Source organism: Cygnus olor, chromosome 8, assembly GCF_009769625.2.
Source record: "Cygnus olor isolate bCygOlo1 chromosome 8, bCygOlo1.pri.v2, whole genome shotgun sequence".
Classification (NCBI taxonomy): Eukaryota; Metazoa; Chordata; class Aves; order Anseriformes; family Anatidae; genus Cygnus; species Cygnus olor.
Window position 1 is genome coordinate 24,193,912 of NC_049176.1, and position 19,848 is coordinate 24,213,759.

At 43.2% G+C, this 19,848-nt stretch overlaps 1 protein-coding gene across 3 annotated transcripts in view; it reads right to left on the reverse strand.

Moving 5' to 3' along the window:
* TRABD2B (TraB domain containing 2B) overlaps window positions 1–19,848 on the reverse strand; it is a 284,436-nt gene that overhangs the window by 52,372 nt on the left and 212,216 nt on the right. The window lies entirely within an intron of this gene.

The window sequence follows — 19,848 nt, forward strand, 5'->3', positions numbered from 1 at the left end:
TTCTTCCTTTTTTAGTGAAATAAGCTGGGCAAAAGGGGTGCAGGGAGAAAAATACACTTCTCAGCCAACTCTAACAGTCACAACTATGTATTTTCTAATTGACCATAGAAACTAAAGCTCTCCTTTACCGTCATAGACATCTTGGTGACCCCATCAATAGCATATCCAAGCATAAGATTGCATCCCTCAGAAGTTAAATGAACTTGGGTGTTCCTACACATAAAAATACAAATTCATTTTTAAGGCAGAAGCAGGAAAAATGTTTCTAAGCAAATGTTATGTACTTTATCTAGGTTTAGAGATCTACTACAAATTACTCCGTCTCTTCGTTTCGTGATTCTTTGTTCCATAGCTTAGAAGGATAAAGGGGTACAAAGGAGCAGGAGATAATTCCCTCACAAAGGACCTCCATTGCCAGAGCCTTTGAAGTTGTGCTAAAAAAGCCTTGCTAGCCCATTAACTGACACACAGCAGAAACCTGAACTGTTTCCATGCACACTACAAGCAGAGCTATTTTCTGCACAATTAGTCATAAAAAGGGCCAATGTAAACTGTGTCGGGAGGTCTCAATTCTTTACATTCTCCACACAGTGAATCAGACGTTATGTATAACGTTTTGTTGCCATTTAGACCTCAGGCTGCTTTGCAATCAGGAGGCAGCAGTCTCTATTCCTGTTTCTCTCTTAACGCTGATTTTCAAGGCTCTTGGCACCACCAGAGTGTTTATGGCAGTTAGACTTCACAAGAATTAGTGCGGGCAAAATGCAAATGCCAGAAGCTGCACATTCACAACGGGGGCAAATATTTACTTGTTCCTTTGCGTGTTGCCTCTAGAAGTATGCTGTTTCTCTTATTTTGCGATGGTCCAACTGAATATTCTTGGAGGCTGAGTGATGAACACGTCAAGAGGAGGCTGCGGTAAGGAGCTGCAGCAAACAGTTCAGACAGTGAATTTTATCTGGGTTTGCCATCCAGCATTTGACTCTAAACCAACGGTCACTGGACAACAACATGAATTTACTGGGGACCCACATTACTATTTCCTGACATTGCAGATGTCCCAGATCCATGTTGGAGAACCAGTTTTGTAAACAGACCTTCCAAACTTTAATTTCCTCTCCACTCTGCATCCAACATGATAGGTGCTTCTATCCTTTCATTAAGTCATTCTTTTCTAATGAATACCATCCTTTAATAACTAGTGGATCTTTCACTCTTCTTTTTCTCATGGTTTAGACCGCTATTACTGCTAGGAGGTTTGTTTCTGTCTTCCTAAACCACTTTTCTGAAATTTCACTAGAGATTTCACTGAAATTTCTCTAGAGAGACAAGGATTGCTTCAGATCATTATCTCAAGCACTCCTTGACAAGGAGCAAAAGGTAGATTTGCACACATATCCTGCTTTTTCAACTTGGATCTAGATGCAGCTGAAGGTTTCCTCCAGCCTGAGTATCCTTCTGCTGTGAAGCATCTTACCAGCACATAACAAAATGACACCTGGTTAACAGATGAGGTAGGTGATAGAAGCATCTAGTGATGAGTATGTTGCTAGGACTGCCTGAAAATTTTGATTTTAGATTTTACTGTCAACATAAACAAAATTCATGCTTGTGGAGATCCAGCAAGGAAATTTTCCAGAAAGGGCCCCAGTGTTCCTCCTTCCCACGTCTGCATGAAACAAATCAGGCTGTACTCCATGCCAGGGAATAGAAGATGCAGCATACTCATCAGCATCCCAAATGCATCCCTACCTCTGTCCCAAACATACCAGATTTACCAAAGGCTTCCTGGAGGCTGGTATTCAGGTGCAAATTGAGAGCTGCAGGTTGGGCTTTCCAAAGGGAAAGTGTCTTTAAAAGATACAGCACAGAACTGGGCGTGCTCTGGGGCAAGTGCTGGGCAGTAACAGTGCCCAAAGACGATGGATGATAGATGCTGAGAGAGATGAGGCTATGGGTGAGTGAACCAAAACCCAACCAACTCAGACCATCCCCTGCAGGTCTGCTGATGCTACCTCAAGGGTCACCCCATAGAGGAGAGTGCCCAGTGCTCAGAAAAAGCTGGGAACTCTGCACCCCACCTTTCCCCGAAGTCTGTCACCCCAGATTGATGCCTTTTCCCCTGCTGCAGGACATGCTTTTGCACTTTGAAATGTCAGTATTACGCAAAAAGCTGGGGGTGCGGGGAACGAGCCTTTCTTCCTCCCATGTTTTGGCAGGAGCGTGCCTTAAAAATACTTCTGTACAAACCATGTGCAATGGTCTTGTAAAGCAGGCTTTCATCATAGCCTCCTTACATCATGCCACCACTTCTCCAAGGCAGATGGAGAAATCATTTCCCTCTCTTGTTTGATGTTGTTATTCTCTGCAGTTGTGAGGAACTGACTCACAGGCACTTTCAGACAGTCACGGGAAGCAAAGCAATAAAACATGAAAGGCCAAAATGTGCAGAACTTTGGATGTCCAGCAATCCCCCAATGGCTCTCCGTTCTTTCCTTGCATGTAATCACCTCTCTCCCCTCCTACCCGTGAGCGCTTACAGGACATGCTCTGGAGAAGGGCCACACCATAGCCGGGTGGGGACTGGAGTGACGAGGGCCAAAAGTTGAGGGGTCATTCCAGACTGACGGCAGGGTAGTGGAGCACAGATTTGTGCTTCCCTGGGGAGGCCTGGAGAGCTGCAGTGCAAGGCTATGCTCAGAGCATCTCAGTCTGAAGGAGGGGCAGACTCCCACTGCCTAATTCTACTTTCTTGCTGCTCCTCCGTGTAATAAAAGCTCCTCATACCTCTCTCCCCCTTCTGTTCTTCCTCTCAGCTTAACCTCCCTGAGCATCCCTCCTGTTGAGGGCACGAATTCTGCAAGCACATAATTGTCACGCACTGGAAGATCTCCTCTGGAAATAGCCTGAAGCACGATGCACAGAGACCTCAATGGGGTCAGCCCAAGATGGGGCACGATCCTTTTCCTTGAGCGTATCAGTTTGGGACCGGCGCTGTGCTGGCACAGCTCTCTGCTTTCAGACCCAACATGGTGCCATCAGGGTGGCTTTGCAGAGCCAACACCCAACAGAAAACTCAATTTTCTCTTCAAGCCTAAACCAGCTGTTTCACTTTGGTTAAGAAATACAGCATAAGCAAGAACTGAAGTGAGGTCACCTCCCTGGCACATCTTCTGGTCTCCGTGTCAGACCACAGCAACAACTGAGCTCAGAACAGGGTTCATTGCTCTTCATACGTTTACTAATGAAGTGACTAGTCCAAGTTGGTCGGTCTCACTGGAGAGCTCAGGCACCTCCACAGAGCAATTCATTTCACCATCTCAAACAGTAGTTTTAGGAAGGACGCATGCCCTTTGTGCAATTCTCTCTCCATCGACCATGAGTTTAAACAGCTCCTTTAGCCTCAGCATCTATCAGATGTGATATGATGGCCCACCAAGCTGCCCCACCACTACCCAGAAACTCCTGAACACTGCATGGAGCCCTTCCATCCTCTCTCTCCATCCTTCCCTCTTCTGCCCTGTCCCTCACCATCCTTTCTGTGCCAGGGTTTGCAAGGGAGGCAGGGGCTGTGCTGATCTCTACTTGATGACCCTTTGGGGTTGCTTCATATTCTAGCTTTTCTTACACAGCATTAAAAGCGTTTCCTGCGGACAGAAGGTCCAACAGTTCATGACCCTTTCAGTACATATTCTTAAGGAAATAGCTCATGGGAATATCAAGGATTCAATTTTAAAGGGCAGAGGGAGGTGGATGAGTAGCTCACAATACCTTATTATCTCTGTAGGTTTGAGCTATGATGAGTTGAATCCCTTCCTGGCCATACTAAGCATGTGTAAATTGAAGAAAAAGGTCCTTTGTGAGCAAGCAACAAAGCCTACATCTTTTAGGTGTTTATTTTTCTAAAAGGTAGTTGTTGTATGAGCTGGAGCAATTTACCAGGACAAGGAAGGTGTAGGAAGAAAATCACGTGGACAGGACTGAAGCATTTACCTGTGCCCCTCATGTGCCCCTGCAACGGGCAGGGCCAATACAAAAAAGCTTGGGAAATTTAACCCATCCACAGAAGCACAAGTGTTTAGTAGCTCTCCATAGGAAACAGCGGGGAGGACCCTAGTAAATCATTGTAGGCTCTAGGACTGCCAGAGGTGGACTACTGAATTTGACTAATCCCATTTTGGCCTCACGCATACATTTGACTTCCACAGTATGCTGTGGTGATGGGTCTGCAATGTAATCGTGCACCATATGGAACAGCACTTCTGTATGCTTGCTCTGAATCTGCCAACTGATCATATCATTAGTGCTCCCAGCACCTACAGCCTGCACAGGTATAGCTCCAAACCAAACTAAACCATCTATAACGTCATTGTAGCATGAGATTAAACCATCCAGGACAGTTTGTTGGTGGTAATGTCCACAGCTCTGACAAATCTGTGAAAAAAATTCAAAAAGACTACAGCCAGGCTGTCATTTTTTGTTTGAAAACAGGCTTGAAAACTAAAAACCAAGCTCCCAGTTGACAGGATATGAATCCTCGATTATTCTTTCTGGTTTTGACCTCACTATTTTAACAGACTACTGATTTCTTCATCTTTTCCAGGAGCCCCTTTCTAGTGGTTTACTGGTATTGTGGCAGCAGCATTGAACCATGATGTCTCACAAGTGAAAAACATGGTAATGCCATAGCACAAAACCAGTGATTCCTCAGAAAAATGCTGGCCTTCAGATGTTTATGGATAAGGACAAACTCTGTGTAGGAGCATGCCTTCTAGCCAATTTCTTGCACAGTGCCCTGCATAGGAAAATGGAAGCCATTTTACCAGACTTCATGGGAGAGGAGGGGAAAAAACAACATCAAAAAGGAAACTTTTCAATACCATCAAAGCCTAGCCTCCTCAGTCAGTATCTTTTTTTTTTTTTTTTTAAATATAAAAGCTTTGCATTTTTAAGACCATTGATGGTTCATCATTTTCCAAGAAAAACCCAGCTGGCCACTGGATGTCACTGTTGTTGCAGAAAAACACACCAGAAAGTTCACAAATCAGGCTGTGAATAAGGTAAGGTGAAGTCACCCAAACCTGGAAAGAGCCTTTTCTTTGAGTTAACCGGTACAGTGCTGGTGGCACTCAGAGGCTGCCCTGCCAGTGCAAACAACTGGAGGCAACACATGGTCCATGGCTGAGGTCTCCACCACCACCTGAGGGCAAGTCCTCCACAGAGCAGAGCTCACAAACCCCAATTCAGTGGTGCTCGGATAGGCGTCCCCCATCCTGCTGACTACCCTCTGGCTCTGTGTGCTGAGCCGTGCCACTGCTCAGCACCACACATCCAGCCTGCCCTACAGTTTGGACTCAGTCTTTTCCTTCTACCATATTGTGGAAAACACCACAGCAAGCACGTTTCCAAGCCTGTCCTTGCTCCTCGATTAAAAGCAATTATATACAGCCTTGCTCTGTGTGCTTTTAAGCTGGTTCTGCTGAAAGGGCAGTTTAGCACAGGGCATGGCTTTCAAGGTTTGAGCTAGCATCTCCAGTGAAAACAGCTTTGCGTTATGTAGAACATTTACTTGCTCTGAATTAGTCTAGGAATTTTCAAACTGTGCTCAACCACACAGAGGAAACTTGCCCTAGAAGACCTTCCTCAGCCTTTTAATTCAGCTGATGTCTTTCCACTATCACAGAGAACCTCAGTAGTGTAGGAACTGGGCTTTCTTGAGGGGTGCTTTAGGGCTGTAGACTAAGGCCTTTCCCTCTGCAAAAGCAGGAGAAACAAGCCCCAAAAAAACAACTTTCAAACTCGGCCCCTGGGGTTGAGGCATTGGTGCACTGCCAGGTGCAGGTAGTGCTGCTGTGGCATTTCAGGAGCTAAGCATTGGGTCTTCCTATCTTCCACTCAAACTCAAGGCTTGGTGCTTGTTAAGCGCCTGCTCTAACATATATTGTTTTGATCTCCCTTGTTTTGTGGGTTTACATACCACTACCCTTAAGGAGAAAATGAAGGCATGAACCCACAACACGCATTGGTTAAGCTGCTTAATATAATGTTGGAAGACCCTGGGATAACACACATTGAGGGAAGGGATGTAGAATACCTCCATCTGGAAATCTGTCTCTTCTGAAGTGCAAAGCATGCCTAGAGCTGCAGAACAAGAGAAAATTGGTTCAGAAAGTACCTCTTTTCATCCATCTAAATGTCAAAAATCTGGATTACCTATAGCTGGGAATGATAGATCAGATCAGCTTTGACTCTGAGGGATGTTCATATAAATTAGAAAAAGGATCTCCATAGAGCATTTCCACCACAGTATTTTTAGAGGAAAATCAGGTAATTTTTGGTTGTGATTTTTCTTCCTTTCTTTAAAAGAAAAACAGGAAAGGGAAACACAAGAGGAAAGAAGGACAGTCCTTTGGCTAAAGGCCCCATGGTGGAAGGAGTGGGAGTTCCTAGCCAGCAATGACAGAGCCACTACTAGGCGGGGCCAATAAATCCTATCTGTTATGAAAGAGACCATCTCTGAAGTGAGAAAAAGAGCATAAAAAGAGTCCTACAGTATTTAGAGATTCCCTCTTAGATGTGAACGTATGAATACAAACAATATCCCTCCCAAGTTCATATGCCACCTGTCTTGGATACTGCCTATGACAACATGACAGCGATGAGTTTCCTCCTGCAAACTCTTCCTCTTTAAGCTGCTTTGTGCACGCAGTCACATCAAGCATCCACATTCCCATGCACAAAGGGTACCTTGCTCACAGATGTTAAATTTAATTGACCAAAAATCAAGGAAAGCTGTATTCCTGAAGTACTGATTTGTACATGTTATGCCTGTGGAGTATTTTTTATATCACAAATACATTCCTAATTAGACCATCAAATGTGTATCTACATTCCATCCATTACTATTTGTCTTAGTGAATTCCACCCACACAGATCTATTCTCAGCCACATGGCCAAACATCCTGACTTATTTCAGTGTAGCTTTTTTTTCTCCTGTATAAATGTGTACGTATATAGAAAATCTGCGTGTTTATACATTTTGAGCAAGCAGAAATATTTGATTTGAATTACCACTGCATTACTCCAGCTTTACGCTGGTATAAACACACACTAGTGGTTTTCACTGTTATCTCCTGCTGCTGAGCTGTGAACATTGAGGAAAAGAAGCAGCAGCAGAGATAGGTGTATTTTATCTGAATATCTTTTTATAATTTTGGCCCAGCGAACAGACTTCTAGTGAAACCAAAAAGAGGGAAATCCAGTGGTCCTGTTTTTTGATTTTTTTCCCCAAGACATGATGTCCACTCTGATAGGTGGTCATGTTCAGAAGTTGAGTTATTATGGAAGTTTAGAAACCACAAAATATACACAACAGATTTTGAAAAACATTGTGGTTACGTGGGTTCAAGCGCGCTTGAGGAATATGTTAAAATCCAAGCAAACAATCTATTCCTATGCCTCTGTTCTGTTAATACACAAGTGTGCACACACATCACCAAGCTCGCATTCCAATTTGTAGCTCTGTTATTCACAGCATTCATTAAAGAATAACAGCCCCTGTTTGACTATCATGAAGCAAAATTGTTCACACATGTGGACCGAATAGACACACCAAGGCTGCACCCTTATGGTTTCTGAGTGACAAGCTTAATAAGATTATGCTTGATCTTTCTCTTAATAAAGCTGGATGACATTCAAGCAAAGCCTGGATTTTGTTTTAATGGTACATTAAGGGAGCCCAGAGCTTGGCACAGCTGGAGGCCTGAACCATTGAACGAAACTTGGCACTACCAACATTCCGTTGTGATCCCAACCTCCCAGACCTCACATAATGAATATTTATATCTATATATACACACACACACGCACATGTATTAAATACCTATCATTAGCTGGTCAAGGTCAATGCTCTGGATAATAGAGCGGGATGTAATACCAAAAATGATGAAGGTTGTTTTTATTTATTTTTTTTTCTTACGAATGACACAAATTAAGCAGCCCACGGTTTATAGAGTCTGCAACACGATGGACTGCTTTTAAACCACACATTCCAGAAGGAAGGAGAACAACCCCAAGAAATAACAAGAGAGAAGTGTCATCACCTTACTGTTTAAACCTGAACATGGCCGAACACAGAGAATCCTGCTTAACTTTAATAACACCAGCAGCCTGAGCTGACTTCAGGGGAAGCAGTCATTTGCTTGAGATAAGTCAGGGCTTGCGTGCTTTGTAGCACTATGGGTTAAAAGCTCGTGTTAGCTGAGTCACAGTGATTTAAAACATCATTGCACTGGCCCAAAGATTACAAAAGACAGAACATAAAAATCACTTACAGTAACAGGGAAGATAACACTGACTGTTTCTTTAGGGGGGAAAAAAAAGTTACCACTTCCCCAGTTAAGGTCTGATTTTTGGAAAAGAAAAGCTCCCTAAAGAATAAACTCAGCAGTCCCATCTTCCCTTTCCCTCATCTGTGATGAATGTTACAGTAAGGGTGCAGCTACGCCTCTGCGTGTGCCCCGGCTGCATGCCTGTGTATATGTACCAATCCTATAGATGAGTGAATGGGTCTCAGGCTTCCATGCAGAGCTTGTGATGGAGCTAGGAGCTGTACAGTCATCAGATAGGGACCATTTAGATTTTATAATTTATTCACCTAAAACTTCATTTTGGGGTCAAAACCATTCATGAACTACATTTGATGAATAATTTAAGAGTACTGAAACTGTCTTTTGCTGTTTCCAAAAAGAAAAAAAAACACCATGGTTTTGTTTCAAAGCATTCAGAAATACTTTAAAGAAATGTAATATACGTACATTTCTTTGCAAAAAGAACATAACTGTGGACATTAAATTAAACATTTTGCACAACCTGAATTTTCTTCCAGGCTTGTGTTCTGATGAGAAAAAAAAAGTTTTTGTTCATCATTGATACAATGTAACTTTTCCTTCAATCATCTGGTTCAGCCAACAAAACAAGACAAATTATTTCTACTACTCCAGATGGAGCACAGGTCTCTGTTAATGCAGATGAATTCCCAACCCTTAGCCTCTCTCTTTTCCTCAAGATAGACAGTACTGTAAAGCCCAAGTATGACGGTGGAAACTTCCCCAGCTGTTTAGGCCATAGCCATGGACAAGTGGTTCATGCGAAGGCCAACTCAAGTGGCCCAGGATCGGTGCTTAGCAGATCCAAAGATCTCCGCAGAATGTCCCATCTTCTTTCCTTACTGTTAATAAGGGAGAATCCCATTGAATTCAACTCATACTGCTCAAATTAACTTCTGGGGCTGCGTACCTGTCCAGCCTAGCTCTTTATTCTTGGCTGCCACACCTGAAGTCTTACCTTGTCTGCAACCTAAACATTAGTCCACCGAAGTCAACAGAAAAGTGCCTAGAAGGCATCTCCTTCACTCTCCAGACTTTCATCTAGTTTAAAGATGACAGAGCTCCAGAGCACTGAGGACATGGACTTAGAGGTGACCAGAACATGAATGGAAAACACTTGCTTAAACAAGGCCCCATGTTATTAAGTATAAGAGAATAACCATTTTTGCAGGAATTTGGCCAAACACGTAGTTTCACTTCAGTAATTATCTGCTCCCTGTGTTGGATTAAACTCAGATCATCCTTGACTGAAATATGAAATTCATTGCCTGCTCTATTGGCATTTTTGCATCCAAACTCTGCAGTATTTTTCATCCCACTGAGCTCCACCTATAAAGCTCTCACACTATATTTTGGCTGACTATTCTGGGCTATTATATAAGCCCTTTGGCACTGGCCTGTCCCAGCTTTCTCCCAACCTCCACACTTTTTCTCACAGCCAAGTTTCTGCAGGAAACAAAACACTTTTCATTGAGGCCAATTAGCTCAAGAACGTCAAAAGAAAAAAAAAAATCAAAAGGCTTTGGGTCAGTGACAAGAGCAATAGAGAGGCCAAGAAAATGAAAGAGCCTTGTTCTGAAAATGTTTTTTACTATGTCAGAGCCAATTCCCAATGGAGTGAAACAAGAAAAACATTCCTAGAGAGGTTCAAGATCTGTCGTGAATTCCCAAGGCACATTAGGAAGTCTCACTTTCCCCTGTCTCTCATTCCTTTCTGAGGTATATCATGGGGCTCCAGAAAGAGGGTGATAAGTCAAGAGATCTTTACAGTGGTCCCAGACATTCAAAGTAGCAATGAACCAAGGGCTGAGGAATCTATGTCTACTGCAATGCTCTAAAGTTCCTCATATCTTTGAAAAAGAAAAAAAAAAGAATCAAAACTCAATTTGAAAATATTTTTTGTTGTAGTTGAGATGCTAGGACTGCTTCTCTCAAGAAACAGTCACTTGGTTTCCTCAGCAACAGTAAGGAAAGTAACTGGTCTGTGCCCCTGCTATACCATCTTTAAAAGCAGCATGATCTGCTTTACTCCCAGAAGGACATATTTATCCCATTACATGTCTGTATATTGATAAAATTACTGATGACTGAATTTTGGAATGAACTTCAAGATACTGCAACTGATGCCTTTCCCACCATCACCACAATGCTCATAATCAACTCTACTTCCAAGATGAGAAGCCCCACCAGACCTTCAGGCTTGTCTGTATGAAAACCAAAGATCACTTTTCAAATTGTTTGAAGTATAAATTCAGTGGATTACTGAGCATCAGTCTTAGAGGGCCCAAAAGGCTGCTATCATGAAAAAAATCAGTTTTCCAGCTGAGCTTTATTTAATGATGGACTTTGCACTTCCTAATCTCTTTGGAAAATAAATGCCACATGGTATCATAATACACCGAGCAAGGGATAGTCAGGCTCCTAGCAAATAATTCATAATGACATCTTTTGGGTTAGTTTTTATGACGCTCTTTGTAGGACAATGCCGCAAGTTGATCTTGAATATTTCACTATGAGAACAAAATATTCCTCCTGACATCTAGCTCTGTATTCATGGGTTCATTTTTTTCTAATGATTAATTCTGAGTTCACGCAGAGTATGTTCAAGATTACGTGGATTCATATTCAGTTGACCATATCTGAGAGGATTATTTTAGTGTGCCCCAGTTTATGGCCCATGAAACATGATCCTCCTTGTCTCTCTCTCTCTCTCTCTCTCTCTCTCTCTCTCTCTCTCTTTTTCTCTCTGTCGGCAGTATTATTCTAACAACCAGAACTGGGAACTCACTATCAGCATAACAGCAGAAAACAGCTATTTTTCTCTAGGAAAATCAGCTTTCATTCAATGACTTACACTTTGTGTGCTCTCATTGCTAACAGCTAAACAGAACCAATTAAAACATTCCTGTCAAAATGGTTTGAGGGAAAGTCCCTTTAGGCTAAATTCAGGTTTCAGGTTTGTCAAACAGACTCGATCATTTTTCGTTTTCTAGCATATATTACTGCCCTTAGTGGTGATACTAACCCAAACAAGACAAAGTGTAGCTGAAACACCCTGATTCCAACTGAAGCCGTTGCTTTAGGTTTTGCCTGCGTCTCTCTGAAGAGCTGTTACTCACTTCACCTACACTGGAAGATGTTTCTGTTTGCAAGCAAGAGACTGGTACTTGCAGCAGAGTGTTGATCCTGGCATAAAGCAGGCAGACGTGCCATCTAATAGCTCTGGCAATGTCTGGTCAGCTTTCCTGTCATAGTATCGTTATCTCAAGCCAACTGCCAGCTGGCTTGAACTGTGCTTGATGCACAAGGAGCTTTCAACCAAGAACACCCCGTAAGCAAATAATAGCTGTAGGGATTAACAGAGAACGTAAATTATACATAGCAATAAAACTTCATGTGCAGCCTCAGAAGATCTCAAAGCAGTTTATGAACAGGAATTAAGGTCCAACGCTGTGACCCTTACTTAACAAGTGCAAGCTAATTAGAAAGCCATCCCATTGAAATAAGCAGGGTTGCTCACAGAAGTCTGTTTAATGTGTGGCTACACAATTATTATTATTTTAATTATAATGATTTATATTGTGGTTGTTTCTCAGCCACAGTCCAACCATATCTCCTGGTGCTGTACTAAAATAAAGGAAACTTGGAGTGTTCCTATTCCAGGACGCCCTGTCCTTTCGTCAGAAACACAGTTACCTTGGAACCGACAGATAACCATTTTTCCAGGTCTGCAGGCAATCTACAACATACTTGTGTTTTGTTAAGTTGCCTAAATTCAACAAGTCAATTGCTGAATGACTACTACTGCTGTGTACAGCCTGGCCTGAACCAACATGCGATGCAACTTGCTGGTGAGAAAGATGATTTGAACTATAATCTTGGAAGTAAAAACCCTATAGTAACGTAATATATTGAACCACTGTTTTTCAGTATCATTACTGCTGTGTCCAGAGTTGGTTGGATTTTCTTGTGGTATTATCATCCCTTCCATCCTGTGTCACTGCAACTGCATGCAGAAAGCAGAGGTTATGTACACCATATTATTTCAACAGAGAGCGCCTTTCACAACCCTTTGGCAATTTTCTACATAGTGTGAAATGCACTGGGCTGGGTAGAATGTTATTTTTCTTTGACTGATGCTGTCAACACGTTATCTGAAGTCTACCTCTAAGTGCAAGAGCTCAGTGAGAGTGTTTGCATTGCACTTGTGCGTTACACTACACCCATACTCGGGCACCCTCTGCCCCATCACTCACTGATCCCACTTTCTGATCACTTGACTGCTGTTTGGATGAAGCCCAAATCTGGGCTGAGCACTGAACACAGTCAAAGCAGTCAAAGAAGGAGAGATAGCTGGAAACTGAGCTGAAAGAACTGAGATTCAATGAATTGTGTGTTTCTTGAGAACAGCTTTCCTGTAAATACTATGTTTAAATAAGAGATCAGATCCCACGTTTTTTTCAGTCATTATGTAGAACTGCAATATACTTTCTGCAACATGCTGCTTTTGCAGATGTAGACAGGAATGAAATTATCTTTCAGTAACTAATACATACAGCACACTTTATGAAAAGATCATGAGTACCATACTATTACGCAGTAGCAACCTATTTTCCTTTCTATTGTACTCTATAAATATTTTTATAGCTAATATATTCAGGGAATCTTCGAGCTGATCCCAGAAAAGACAACATACCTTAACCATGACTAGCTGACAGCCTAGGAGTAGCAAGGAATAAATACTCTGTGCATTTGGAATTGCAGGAGAAACACATCCCATCCAATTTTCCAGAAAAGAATTTGGCCACGAGATCAGAGCAAAGGAGTCTCTTTGCAAAGTATGCTACTGAATCCTTAAGTAACTGCAACCCATGCTTAAGGCTCCTGAGTCACCGGGAAGGAGAGGACCTCATCGTCCCCTGACAGCTCGCGGGGGAACGGCCAGCGCTGATTCACGAGGCAGAGAATTTCTCCTGAGCTGCCAGCAGCCTCCCCCAGCACCTGGTTTGCTCTGCCTTGGCGTTCTTCCATCTGCAACCTGCGCCAACCATCAGCAATTAGCAGACAACGTTAAAGACCCCTTGCCAGCCCGTGGCACTGGGGCTGCCGGCAGCCCGCAGGGGTAAGATGTGAGGACGGGACTGGCACAACAGGGATCGGTTTTGTTTCCAATGTCAAGCTCCTTTTCCATGACGCTGTTTTGCTGTATTCAGCATCCAGTACCTTGATCCTGAAAACTCATAGTATTAACAATTCTGCATTCACAGAAATGCAGATGTATTATAAAGACAGATACATAAGCATGTATATATTTTCCTGTAGAGGAAATATGGTATTTATGCTTTTTAAGATGAACAAGGAGAACAGAAAACCAAGAATTCTGGGCTATTGCCCAAACCACACAGCTTTGAAATTAGTGGTGCGTTGAAAAGAAAAAAAACACACACACACACACCCCAAAAAACCTGTTTCCTTCCAAGAAAAGTGTCTAGGTTTTCCAATGTGTTTACGACTGATGTCTACCCACAAGAGACTAAAATCTTGGCTGGATGAGTCTGGACTGGCATACAACATCAAAAACCTCTCCTTCCTGAACCAGGGAACAATACCCTAAGTGTCTGTGCACAGAGGTGGACTTGTTGTTGCAGAACTTTTTCCCCAAACTGTTGTATCTGCTTCTAATTTCCAATGAATCAGCGAACATGTCTGTGTGCTACTGCTTTTCCAGTCCACTATTTTATTCACAGAACTCATCTCTCTTTTCCTAACACCTGCTCACTGCTCCCTCTGAAATACAGCTCAGAAGTGTTCCAGTATTCAGAAGTGTTCAAGTTTCTTTCTCTGGAAGAGGTTCTCCTTAGCTCTGCCTTTAATTAAATCGTATCATACGTGCTGTAGAAACAGGTGAATCAGTACAATACAACTACTAAGGCAACTATGACTCTAATTGAGAAAGACGGACACAAGATGAGCTCCAAATGCTGGAGGCAGCTGAAGAACATGATAAATACAGATCTGTACAGAATCAATAATCAGATTATAGACCTGTAACTGCAATCTCTCTCTTGCTACCCCGATCTTGTCTAAGTAATCTCTCACACACTAAGAGTCTCAGCTAGCATTAGCATCATTTCACTGGAAAGCTCAGTTACTACCTACTGCAATGGAAACTTTCCTCAGTATCAGCTAGATCTTTTTGCACCTTCAGTTCTGAGCCAAGGAATTACTTATATGAATCCCCCCTAAGTCGCAGATCCAACACGGCATTAGAAACGGACCAGAACTACATATGCCATCATTTCCCACTTCCAGACCTCAGGCACAAATGCAGGGGCCAGGTTTGGTGCAAGCCTGACCTGTCCCCCAGGAGCTCTGAAGGAATATAATCTGCTCCTCACGTCCTGCTACTGTTTTTATATTTAATGAGAGAGCCAGAGTGGTTTTTCCTCTGTAGTAACCCAGGGCTCAAGGAGCAGGTGTGCTGGGGTGTCCAGGCAGAGGCAAATTCCTGCTGATGGCTTGTCCTTTCACCCATCTTTGATTCATGATGCTATTTGAAATACTTCACTCAGGATGCAAAGCTGGATCTGCAGTGAAAAAAATCAACTGCAGTTTCACCTGCCACTCGTCACTGCAGTGATTCCCCAAAGACATTGCAGCCTCCCGTTTAGAGCCAGGAGCTGCCGGTGGGCAGGGGGAAGCCCTGGCTCCACGTGGTGGTATGGAAGGTCTCCACAGGAGGAATGTGCTGCTGCTCAGCCCCTCTGTGCCCTCCTGGATGCGGTCCCCAAACAATAGTGCGGTATTTTCACAGCAGAGGAGAGAACTGTACCGCCCTTATTTACCAATGGGAATATGGAAGAAGTATGAAGAAGCTAAATCCTTGTCCCAGGACCAACAGGTAGGGCAGCAGCAGAGCAGAAATATGAACATAGGCCTCCTAAGACCAATGGTCAAGTCTTGAGCTCTCCCCAGAGAGCATGCTTTGCACAGCAGGGCGGGATGTTCGGCTGAAGCACAGCCTGATAACATTATGTACGACCACTTCCCTAGTTATGCTGGAGCCTTTCATCTATGAAGACTTCACATTGTCCTGTGTTTAACCTTGTGCTAAATAGATAATTTATGACCACACTAATTCTGAAAAACAAAGGGAAAATCTGCAGTACTATATTTGAAGTGAAGTCTGGCAAGACATCCCGCTCTCGCTCCACAAGAACTTTATGGCAAAGCCTAAAACGGTTTCCCAGGATGTAGTGTCTAGCATGAATGTCTGCCAGGCAAAACCTTGTCTCGTTTAATTAGTTCTCACAAATTTTCACCATCCTGCTTTCTCAGTGAGGTCTAAACCACAGTTCCTGCTGTCCATGCACCATGGGGAGTGAAACACCAAGTCCAAGGCCGCTGCTGGTGGCCTGGTTGTGAAAATGCCTGATGGAAATTCATCTCATTAGACATTTGAAAGATGGATGCTCTGGCATTGGAGCAGCTCAGAGTGCTCAGCTGGAGTTTCTGCTGGCCTCCAACTCTCTCTTTGTAATGTTTTCGGTTTTGCTTGCTGGAAAATGACTTGTAAGAATGCTCTTGAGCGCCAGTGTTTGGAACCAAATCTGTTTCCAGTGTTCCCAAATCCTGGGATGCTCAGAGCTGATGTGCTGACTCAGATCACTGGAGGCATGCAAGCTAGCGAATAGTTCAATCCGGTGGTAATGAGATCTGGTAGAATTAGACCTCTGTATGATTTATTCAGCATTTTGTAATCACTGTAGTGTTAATGTCATCCATTTGCTCCCAAACCTCTGTTTGGAAAAGAGCAAGGCTAGTCAAAGGAAATGCCTTTCACCCTTGCAGTATCAGCCTCTTTTCTTTGCAAAATGAATGGTTCCAGATCTCTGTAGAGGTGCCTGGCAGTTCAACCGAATCCTCTTGAATTAACATCTTTATTCCTATCAATCGTTAGGCAGTTTGGCCACAATACTTCCCAGTTCCCTGCTAGAGACACTGAAATCTTTTGTAGAGGATAACAACAAAACTCAGTCAACAAGTGTTGAGATAAGAGCCATGAAATACTGACATTAAAACAAACAAAAAAACCACCACAATTTTCAGATAATAGTAAACAATAGGACTCGGTGGGTAACTCCGGGTTCCCGAGGCTCACAAACACCCTCATTTTCCCCTCTGTACACTAGAAAGTTTTCACTAATAATTCCTGGAAAGCATTCTTGTCTCTTGAGCCCTGTGGTCTCCACTACATAGCTTTTTCAGGGCCTGCTCTGTCATGCTTAAAACCTTGACAGAATATGCTATGGAGGAAGAAGGCTTATGGCTGTGGTAACTGGGAAAGCCCTGTGCAACGCAGCAAAATACCAGAGACCATAAGGGAGCATCATGGCTTACTGCAAGCATACAAAGAGCTGGAATGCTCTTTCAAGGACATATTGGTGGATCAGGGAGTTTGGTCACTTTGCCTTTTGTTTCCTGCAATTCATTGGAACAAGAGCTCTTCAAAAGACATCTTTCTCTGCAGTTGTCATATGAAGGCAAGGTTAACACTCAACAACAGTTGCCCTCACTATTAAACAGGCTTGCCTCCTGCATTAAGTCACAGATTTGGGGCTTCTGAGAACTATTGTATTTCCTTAATAGAATGCTACAGGCCATGCCCCAATTTTTGAAACACAAGCTTTTATTTCCCCCTCTGCACACACTGCTCATGATCAAGTTGGTGTCATTCCTTGCTCCTGCCTGTATTGCTAGAAGTTTTCCTTGACTTTTTTTTTTAATCTGTGTCCTGCACTTTCATAGAAAAAGAACGACTGCTAAAAAATCCATTAACATGGTTTGGCCACAGTCCAAAATTTCAGCTACCAGGAATGTTAAATCCTCCATCTGTTTGCTAGTTAGATAATGTTACCTTTGAGCTTTCCTTTGGCTGCTAAAGACACTTTATCTGCCTTAAATGTTGCAGAAAATTACACTTTAGGTCAAAGCCTGTGTGCCATTAAATAAGAGGGGGGAGGGAAAATTTCTCGCTATAAATTTCTACCTTTAGTCCCTCCTAACTTTCCATACATTCAGACATGGAGAAGTCCAGAGCTGGTGTAATCACATTAATGACATGGATAATTGATGATGAATGATGGATACATTGAGCTAGACTCTAATCCACTCTTAAATATTTGCTTGACTTTTCAAAAATCAAGGGAATACCCTAAAGGGAAGGAAGTTCTTTCACACAGGAGAAACTAAGCAGCTACGGTGTGCTCGAGCGAACATTTGGCTAAGACATTACTCCGTGCCTCAGCTGGGGAATCAGGCTGGGCAGTGAGGCCCAACGCGCTCTTCAGTGCTGAGCCCTGGCTATAACATCCATCAGGTAAGTCCAGGGAGAGGTGACCACTGCTTTTAATGACGTGATTCCATAGAGGGCAGGCCAGGAGGTGACCTTGCACAGTCCCCCCTCCACCATCTACTTGCTTACTTCTCATTAAAGCTGACAGGGCACACAGTTGGTCACCTCCTCCCCAAGAAAAATATTGGATGTGGAGCCTGCACGATTGACACCCATAGGAGTTTCCATCATGGCTTCAGCTGCCAGCTCCCTACGCCTGGGATTTCACCAGACAGCAGGGGTTGCTCTCCAGCTACCTCTGACCCCACTGAGCTCCTCAGCCCAACACAACAGGTGCCTTCCAGACGAGCACTGGAGATGAAAATCCACAGCCGCTCAAGCTGTCTCCTGAACTCCCTGAGGACAGCACAGCCTCCCTCTGAGGAAAGCTAACAAGGAACCAGCTAAGCATAACAGCAAGGGGCACTGACAGCTACTACTCAGGAAGGACTACACCAAGGCCCCAAGCCCACAGGAATGCTGGCTCTCCAGCTGGCCTCCCTCCTCCTGGGCTGTGAGGCCTGTAGGACACGGGCTCTTAGTCTGAGACAGGAGGTACAACCAGCCTGCTCTCATTTCACAGCTGGGAGGAAGGTTTCCTTCCAGCCCTGCGGTGATAGAGTTTCCCAGCATCCAGCCAAGTTTCCTCAGCAGCAGCTGAGGGACTTCAGTTTTAGGGCTAGAAAGAGATTTCTAGGCACAGAGCCCCATCTGCAGAAAAGTCAAACTGAACTTGACAGCAACTGTGGGAGGTCAAGAGAAAAATGACTATGAAATGGTTGGAGTTGTCACTTCATTAAGGAATAGAGACAGCACTGATGTAAGCATGAAAGGCGCAGGCAGGGAGAGGACTAGAGAGACACTAAAAAGGTCATCCCTCAGCTTGAAGTCACAGGTTCAAATTTGTCCTCATACAGAGCAATCAGAATTCATTAGTCACTGCAGTAGCTTGTGACTGCAGTGGGGAAGAGACCTGAATAATTTCTAATGGAGAAATATCTGTAGATGAACGGTCGTGCAAGGAAGATAATTGCCCAGTCTGCCTGACTCCAGGGTAAACACAGGGTCTCAATTATTAGTAGTCCAATTGAGTGTATCAAATACATGAAAAGAGCAAAGAGAACACGTACCTAGAGCGTATAAACCCTTCCCTAACTAATAGGCCAGATTCATGTAAATGATCACAATCGGTCCCCGCTCAATCCACAGAGAAACCAAGCACAGTTGCTACCATTGACCTAGGAAGTGTGAATGAACCATTTGTTTGGAAACAGATGAAAGGAAGTGTGCAAATGAAGCTTGTCTCCATCACCACGACAGATTTACTTCTTCAAGTGGCCTCAAGTAGCCCTGGAAAGGAAATCTGGAATGTTGTAACATTCATAAATATTTGAATGTTCTGTCTTACCTTGAAAACAGGCAGAAACCCTATCCTAAAGAAAGCATTCCCGGATTGAACAGTCATTTTGTTAAGCGGGCCGTGACCTGGGGAACTAGGTATTGGTGATGTTTAATCTGTATCTATATCTATGCACATGTACAAACACACGATAAAATGCAGCGGTTGTCCCAACAAAAGCCTAGGAAGCATTTGAAAACAAACCCAGATCTAAGCTTGGTTACTTAGATTTTCAAATGAAGCTTTATAAGGTTCAGAAGCAAACCAGAAATACTTTAACATGTTAGGAGAGACAAATCATTTTTCCTTACTTCTAGTTACCCCAGCAAGCTTCACTATTTTCATTAGAGCACAGTGTCTTAGGCTTCTCCTTTCTTATCTAACACCAATCAGACAGTTATGGCGGAGTCCTACCTTACATTCACTTTCCAACTAGCTGCCACAGCAGAATTTGAGAAGAAAAACAAGTGTTTGCTGAGAGGAACAGCAAACATATTTTGAGACACATCATATAAAGCAATCTGCAGTTTAAAATCGGTATCATTACGTGGACCAACAGAAAGCCCTTCTGCATGTGTTAAGATGGAGTAAATCTGTACCTGCTGTGCTGCTAGCAACTACAGAGCAAAACAAACAAAAACAAAAACAAACAACAAGAACCAGAAAAC